At 37.6% G+C, this 8924-nt stretch overlaps 1 pseudogene; it reads left to right on the top strand.

The window, feature by feature from the left end:
* Positions 1-723: 723 nt before the first annotated feature.
* On the top strand, positions 724-2135 carry LOC147506656 (uncharacterized; annotated as a pseudogene).
* Positions 2136-8924: the final 6789 nt, after the last annotated feature.

Here is an 8924-nt window from a genome sequence, read left to right as displayed (position 1 = left end):
ATTTGATGGTTCATAACCTGCCTTCTCTCTTTGTTATGGTATCTCTACATTTTTGTGTTTAAGTGTTAGTTGTCATTTTTTTGTCCTTCACTGGACTAGTCCGTTAAAGCTATAATGGTTCTAACATTATGTGTTGTCTTACTTACATTGATGTTTTTTTACTAGTAGCAACACCTCATAGTGTGCACATGTGGCAATACATGATATATTGTGTTTTTCTTACTATATATAAGCTCGTGAGCTCGCGTTTTATTGGTCATATCTGATCCTCATAGTGTGGCATTCATGTTTTATTTGGTCATATCCTCGATCCTCGATAAAAGCTTCGATTAAGTATAACTCTAATAAATGAATTGTGGAATATGGTCCACCACTTCACATCTGAATTCGTATCTTGGTAAGTTCCCTTTTGCCATTGTTCTAAGATTTTTTAGTGCAGTCCGTGTTTACATTTTTTCCTAGAATTTTGGATAATAAACTTGAGATGAAAGTCTCACGTTCTGTTTTAGCAAATGATTTACTCCTAAAAATAATGTGCGTACAAGATCTGAGGGATGATATCTTTAAAATGTTAACAATATAACTCATTATCAATGGGGATTTGTCGATAATGCATATCAAGAGTGGCATCTCTATATTTTGTTTCAAGTAGTGACTTTAATAGGTGTAAATAGTTATTGCTCAAGGGATAGATGTGATCTGGTTTGGGGAACATAACACTGCATGCCAACGGCAAAGATTTATACTACTCTTATAAGCATATATTTCAAGATGGGTAAGGACGAGAAAGCTTTGGGTTTGTTTCGCGAAATGAAAGAGAAGCATTGCACCCGAACTGTGTTCACATACACAGAGTTGATAAGGGGGCTTGGGACGGCAGGAAGGATTGAAGAGGCATATGGTATGTTTCTCAGTATGCGAGAAGATGGGTGTAGACCAGATGTGGTGCTAATGAACAACGTAATCAACGCCTTTGGCAGGGCGGTCGTTTGGGGGATGCTATGAAGGTGTTTGAGGACATGAGATCCTTCCATTTGCTCACCTAATGTCGTGACATACAACACTATGATTAAAGCTTTATTTGAGTCTAAGGCTCCGAGTATCACGAAGTAGCATCATGGCTTGAGAAGATGAAAGAGAATGGAATCACGCCTAGTGATTTTACATATTCAATTCTTATTGATGGGTTTTGCAAGACAAATAGAGTAGAAAAGGCTTTGTTACTTGCTTGAGGAAATGGATGAGAAGGGGTTTCCTCCTTGTCCATCTGCCTATTGCAGTCTTATTGATGCTCTTGGGAAAGCAAAACGATCTGGCTTATAAAATGAGTTGTTTCGTGAATTAAAAGAGAACGTGGCTCTTCAAGCTCTCCTGGTATATCTTTGTAATGATCAAACACTTTGGAAAATGTGGGCCTTTGGGTGATGCTATAGATCTTTTTAATGAAATGAGGAAACTTGGATGCAGATCTGATGTGTATGCTTACAATTCCCTTTATGTCCGAATGGTTAGAGGTGGCATGATAGATGAAGCCCATTCTTTGCTTCAAACAATGGAAGAAGAGGGTTACTTCGGATATAAACTCACACAATAACATTTTGTATGGGTTGGCAAGGTCGGGCAGCAAATCCAATTGAGCAATGGAGATGTTTATGAAGATGAAAAATGCAAACATTAAACCCGGACTCTGATCCTACAACCACGTTACGGTCGTCTTAGTCATGCTGGCATGTTTGAGGAGGCTGTGAGGCTGATGAAAGAGATGAGTTCAAACGGATTTGATTATGATCTTATTACTTACTCATCGATTTTAGAGGCTGTTGGAAAGATTGACGACATACGCAACGATTCAGTTCCATAAGGATGACCTGGTATGATACTATGATGATTATGATCTTAATGCTCCTTTGCCTACCTTTGTGTGGTTAATGAATGTTAAGTTGCTTTTCAAATCTCTTGAATGGAACTTTGAGGATGACACTGTTTTTGTCCAAATCGAACATGCAAAATAGAGATGTTAAGGAGCTACACATTAACAGACGGACCTCGCAGTGTCTGGGTCCCTGGAATGCAGAGTCTCTTCCTCGGCATGCAGTGTTATGTTCGTTGACAAGCAGAGTCTCTTCCTCGGCATGCGATGTAATGCGGGTCCCCGGAATCAAAGCGACCGAGGGTCGTAGCTAGTATGAGTCCGACGGTCCTTACTTCAGTTGCTTCCATGGATTTACAGCCCCGAAAGAAAGACCTCTCTCTCCGGCCGATTTATTTGCTTTTTTTTTTATGTAAATGTCGGATCGTCCTATCACGTAAGGTGGTGACATCTTCAAGTCCTTGGCTGGAATGCCCAACAATTATCTGTTGACATGGGCGAGAGAGTGACTACAAGCAAGCTTTCGGTATCGATGAGGGGGCCTTGCCTTCCCTTTTGTTCTTTCTTTATCGTTACCACGATGGGTTAGGTTATGTCTTTATCGATTTTGTTTGATCGATGCGATGAAGGACAGGCTTCTCGGATCGACTGACTTGGCCGGACACGGTGATTTCTTGCTTTAATTTGCTTAGAGCTCGGAACCTACTCCTTTGCTTTCTTGAATACCTGAATTGAACCACTTTCGCTATCATGAGCTTAGTTGAGTCCCTTGCGTCGGGTTTGGTTGTTAGCCCGATTCGCAATTAGGTCATGAGCTATAAAGCCTTTTGAACCTAATTCGTGGACATAAAGTCTTATCGATAGTTACTGATGCAGGCCCCGAGCATAAAAAAGGTCGGCCCACTCTTATCCTAGTAGCGCATCATCTCTTCACTAATTAAGCCTTCTTATCGATAGTTCTTCCCGGCTTAGTCCATCCATCGATCTTTTCACGCACCTTGTGAAAGATTATGGGAAGCTTTGGGGTCATGCCTCTTCGTTTTTGGTTGGCGCGTTGGCCATAGGGGAGTAGAGATCAACCCATCATCACCCTTGTATCTGTCTTTTTCGTGGTAAACTGCTCAACCACCAAGATAGGGGAATGAAAGTCCTTTTCTTAGCCATGGATCTCGCTATCGGACTTGCTCTTCCGGTTGGTGGGCGTGAAAAGTCGGGTTCATCGAGGCGTGTTTCGAACATTTGAGTGCCGCTTGTTCTTCCTTGTTACTTGACACTTTCTCGGATATTTTTGGTATGAATCTTCTTATATACGAGAGTCTTCCCAAATAGCTCTTCTTATTATTATTCTCCTTTTTCCTTTATAAGACCTTGTCTGTCCTAATGTAAGTATTTGGAGGTTGTATCGTGCTAACATGTGCGGTATTACTTACACATGTAAAGGTTAAGATGTGACTTGAAGTTTTCATTACTCACAAAGACATTGTAGGTTGCTAGTTACCGTAAAACCCTCAAGGGTTCATGTTGATTATCCTTTCTATAGAGATTCATTAATATTTGATATTAACTTTGAATCATGAATATGATCGATTATAGGTGTGATTTACTCTTTGCTTGAAGTAAATATTAAAACAGTTCAAACTTTCGGGAACCTTTTCTTCTATTGTCTTTTGATATTGTACTCTTCTTATTCTTCTTTTATTGCCTTTTGTTTAAAAGTATTACTATTTAATTTGCTTTGGTGTAGCTATGGCACCTGGTGGATCCCCGTGATACTTTCGTGTTACATCACGGCCAGCCACTTACCACTTAGCCCGCGCAAGATGGTTCTAGTGTTGGTATAATTCTTTCTTAATTTTGTACTATTCTTCTTCATACTAATCTTTTACGGTTCTGCTAGTGTTGGTACAATACTTACTAACAAATATCTTGTCTTCTAAATAATTATGAATGCCAAAAAACGGGAGCCTAGAAAGAAGACCCAAAACCTAATTCTTAAGAACCACTTAGCACGAGGGGGTGGAAAACCGAGGATAGAGATTGCTATTGGGAAAGATAGGCCTGTATGCAATTGGAGCCAACAGTGGATCACTGAGCTTGGCGTCATTGCTAGGTTTAGAATACCGCCTTTTGCCCATTACTGGAAAGACGTGACTGATGATCAAAGGAAAAGTCTTCACAAGCTTGTTTTGGTAATTGATGTTTGTTTATTAATTGTTTCTTTTACTAAACTCTTTAAAGCATCGTGCTGAAAATTACGTCTTTATGATATCTTTGTCTGTATTTTATTTTATTTGTTTTTGTAGGAAAAGTTTGACATGGACATCCATCTACCACATGTCGAAACTACTGTTAATAATTATATTAAGGATCGTTTTCGAGATCATAGGTGTGCCTTCACAAGTACTACGTGAGCATTCCAAATAATGTGAACAAACGTAAACACCCATTTGATGGTGTATCACAAGAGTCTTGGGAGAGATGGTGCGATCTGGGGAAACAGATAAGTTCAAGGTAAGTGAGTTTACTCCTCTTTTTAAAGAAGAGGTTATGGCGGCCAAATTCAATGTGGGAAGTGGTAGTGCTAAAGGGTTGGTTGTTGTACTTATACACATTATAATAGTTCTTTTTTATGATGCATTGCTTATTTGTTTTAACCCGGGATGTTAGTAATGCATAACCAATACAACCACTCATGCCTTGTCGTCAACCATTGTCTTTGGTTCAAAATCTTTTGTCTTGGATCCGCTCGACATGGTACACTTAATTGATTAATTTTAGATATTATAAATAGTTTTCTTTTTAGTACTAACTTTGGAATTTTGTCTGTCTTTTAAAATGACACAGCCGGTTGATCCCGAGACTCAACAAGAGGTCGATGATCGCACTATATCGTAAGACTCATTTTAGTGAGAAAAGGGGGGTTTCTCCCCGGGCGAGAAAATAATTATGTAATTAACTCGTACTTACCCTTTAAGTTAGCTAAATCGTACTTTTGTGAGATAGTTATATCTATTTGTTTTCTTTTCAGGAGAGAATGGTGGAATTACAAAATCAACCTACACTAGAAGGTTCTAACCCTTTGACTGAAGAAGAGATTTTTGATGAAGTCTTGGGCGAAGACCCAGTTATAAACGTGGTCTTGGACATGGCGAGGCACCCCCATCCCGTAAACGTGTGGCTGGATATGAGCACCCAGATGTGGATCAGTTGAGAGCAAGGGCAGAAGAGGCAGAGTCTCAACTAGAAGAGTTGCGAGGATGGAAGGAAGCGGCTCAAGAGACACAAGAAACACACCAGGCGCAAATTCAACAACAACAACGCCAGTTGGACTATCTCATGGAGAAGCTTGGTGGTCCTCCTTCAATGTGGTATGATTTATGAATTTAACTGTTTTTCTTATATGTGTTGGTGTTGCTTGATTGGGATATAGTTGTTTGATCGGAATGAATAAGCCTCCATATCATGTTTTAGGTTGTATATAGTCCATTCAGTTTTGGTAAATGGAATATGGGTTTTTCACCGTCTTGTGAAATATATTATTGTGATTTTCAGGTTATGACAGGTTATTGTATTTATGAAATGTTGAAAATACAGAGGAGACTCTGTCGAAATTTTACTATAAAAGTCACATATCTTATCTTAGGTATGTAATTGTTTGAGATTTGGGTAGACATAAACTTTAAGTAGATGACCTATTAGTTCATAGCTCCTCACTAAATTCTTCCACCCCTATTGTTTGTGGCTTTATTTATTTATGTTTAAATTAATTTCTTTAGATTTACTTTCCCTAGTATTGATTTGATTAGTTCTATTTAACTCTATTCTATAAAGTATGTATCTTGCAAAGATATATAGGTCTACCTTACTTGACTATGTTATGTAATTTTGAGGTGATTTGTTTCATGTTGGGTGTTGGGGGTGGGGTTTCGTTGGTGGTTGATTAGCATGATAGGTGGGTAATCCTTTTTGTTATGAGGGAGGGTAGAGCTTTTTATTTTTTTCATATTGTCTGAGTCAGAACCTTTAGTTAGACTGATCTTGGGTAGGTTCCAAACCCGCGGATTCATCTCAATGCTACTTGGGGAGATAACTTGTCATCTTCAATAGAACTTGTCACCCTATTCATGTGTTTATGTGGAGTACACATAAACAGAGTCTTCTGGTGAATCTATTGATCGAAGGGGGTTTTTTTATCGAAGAAGCTCAGCCATATTCAGAGTCTTCTAGTGAATCTATTACTTTGGAAGGGTCAACCGATTCCTTTAGTAATATGCCTACTGAGGTTAAATCCCTATCTGTTGAGTCTAGCTCGAATGAAGATGAGCCAGTGTATATGAACCTTGATGATCCCATTGAAGCTAACTCTAGATTTACAAGTGAATATCCAACAGCTACTACTGTGGATGTTGTGAGTGATGTTGAATCGAGCCCATTGGATAGAGCTGATGGTCCTGTTAAGGTTGATGCAATGGCCACTGGAGGAGATCAATAGGATCTTGACTTGGGTATCTGAATCAAGTTCCTTGAGTTTGAAGTATCTTGATGCAACAGAGTTGCTTCTTCCGAGGAGGTTCTTCAGGGAAACACCTCAATTGCTAAATGCAATAAAGAGTCGATTTTAAAGGAATTTTCAAAGAGATGAATGCTTGTCATATGAGGGTGAGATACATGAAATGGCTGAGACATCTTGCATTGTTCCTTCTTTGGTTCAAATTCAGTTACAAAAGTTGTACAATAGGGGAGACCTTTCACCTATACCTTACCAAAATTCAGTTACCTATACCTATACCTTGCCAAAATTCAGTTCCTTCAACAAGTTTCAAATTCAGTTACAAAAGTTGGAGAATCAATGCGAGAAGAATTATATGGATGTAGATGAAGCCCGCTGAGCCACATAAACACATGAATAGGATACACAAGGTTGTTGTTTGTGTGTTTGGCAGTGGCCTTTTGGTACTGCCAATGTTGCCTCTTGCCTCACTGAATTCTTCCACCCCATCACTGCCATCACCATCACATCACGCCACCACCGGGTCTTTGGACATTAGAATGTGAGCTGTGAATTATTAGACATTCTTATTTGAAGTGGAAATGGGATTTTGGCTTATATATTCGTGGTCTTTAGAGTCTATGCTTTCCTTAGTGCCGTGCTAAGGAGGTATATAACTTCGTACTACAGACTCCTCTAGCCTTGTACCTTTGTGCCTCTTCATATTAATGAAATTCTTGTTTTGTATATAATTCAGTTCTTAGATTTATCTCAATGAATACTAGCTAGTAGAGGTCTAATGGATAAATTATTTTGATACAATTTAAACTTAACATAATTGTTAATAGTTCACTGGATTTTAATTTTGACGTGATGAAACTATTATATTTTTTGTTTCAAAAAAATTTTTTTTTTGTGGTCTAATAGATAATATCTTTGTATGCAGATAATCTTATGCCAAAATGGATCGGTTTGGTATTAGTTTTTGTGAAGAAATGGCGTTTTGGAATTGCAAGAGGCACTAGAGGAATCTAAATGTTATTTATTATCATTTTTTATTTTGTGAAGATGGTTCATTCTCAAGCTACTTGAGGGATGTTTAGAAATGTTTTTGTTTAAGTTAATACTTTTCTTAAGATGAGTTCAGAAATAAAAATTATGAAAGGGGATGATGCAACTCTCTTTTGTTTCTAATGGAGTGAATTAACTCACTTTTATTTATTGAAAATTTGTTGCTTAAGATAATTGATGTTCTGGTTGTGTTTATTTGTTGAATAGAGGGGGCAATCGGAAACGATATTAGTGATCAAAATAGTCTTTTGTGACGTATGTAGTGTGAGAATATGATTACAATTAACCAATAGCTACGATGAAAACGTCACTTATAACACTAATTTTTTTAATTTGTTTTACCTTTTCGACGATAGAAACGTCACTAAAAATACACAAAATTCAAATATTTTAGATCTTTAACGATGATAACAACGTCGCTTATATAACCAAAGTTTCAAATTACTAATATCTTTAGTGACAATAAAAACGTCGCTAATAAGATATTTGTTTTTTAATTTTTGGACTTATAGCGATGATTAAAACGTCACTAATAATGCTAAAATTTTCAAAATTTTCAGACTTTTATTGACGCTAAAACGCTTGCTAGTAATGCTTTTTATTACCGACGATTTTAAAAATGTCGCCAAAATTTCATCTTTTGCGACGTTACTACAATGAGAATACCAAAATGAGTTAGCGACGAAATTAGAGAAATAGCGACAGTAATAAACGTCGATAAATATCGGCTATTTGGCGACGTTAAAATAGCGTGGCTGCATATCATTGCCGACTATAGCATTAGCGACGTTGACTCGACACTCCAAAAAGCGTCGCCAATTTGTATTAGCGACGTTTATGCGATTTTCAGCAACAATTTTTTTTGTCGCCAAAGACCCTGTTTCTTGTAGTGACTAAATGTCAAAAAATGATATTATCATTTAGTAAATATCTATTTAGTGTCAATGGCAATTACTAAATAGTAAATATTATCAATCCAATACTAAATGTCATTAACCAATGGAGCACTAGGGAAGGAGAATTCTATATATTACCTCTCCACTCTCTAAGAAATCAGAGGAGAATTCTAGGCTTCTTCTCCACTCTCCATCTTCTCTATGTCACTGGAGCCATCTCCAAAATCTCTATCTTTATAAACTACGTCCGACTTGATTCAAGTTCGCTAAAAAACTCGATACGAAGGCAGTTCTACGGAATGGAGTTCAGTCAAATCTACAACATAAACTCATTCTCATCACTTGTAAGACTAATCACGAATTCTAATCTTTACAATGACCATTGCCGATAGAATTCAATCTGGTCTCAAATTTCACTAACTAATATGTATTAGGTTCACAATTTAATTTTAACACTTCGTATATAGCATCGCCCTTGATTGATGATACTTCAACCAGCAAGAATTTTGATTCCAAGAATTCTATATTGTGCTGTACGTTTTTATATAGGTATCCGAAGAAGGTTTCTTTGCTAGGTGTGCGGGCGTATTTTGTCAAA

Source organism: Coptis chinensis, chromosome 4, assembly GCF_015680905.1.
Source record: "Coptis chinensis isolate HL-2020 chromosome 4, ASM1568090v1, whole genome shotgun sequence".
NCBI classification, from domain to species: domain Eukaryota; kingdom Viridiplantae; phylum Streptophyta; class Magnoliopsida; order Ranunculales; family Ranunculaceae; genus Coptis; species Coptis chinensis.
Note: the sequence above shows the minus strand (reverse complement) of the source record. Positions and strands in the feature narration are given on the sequence as shown.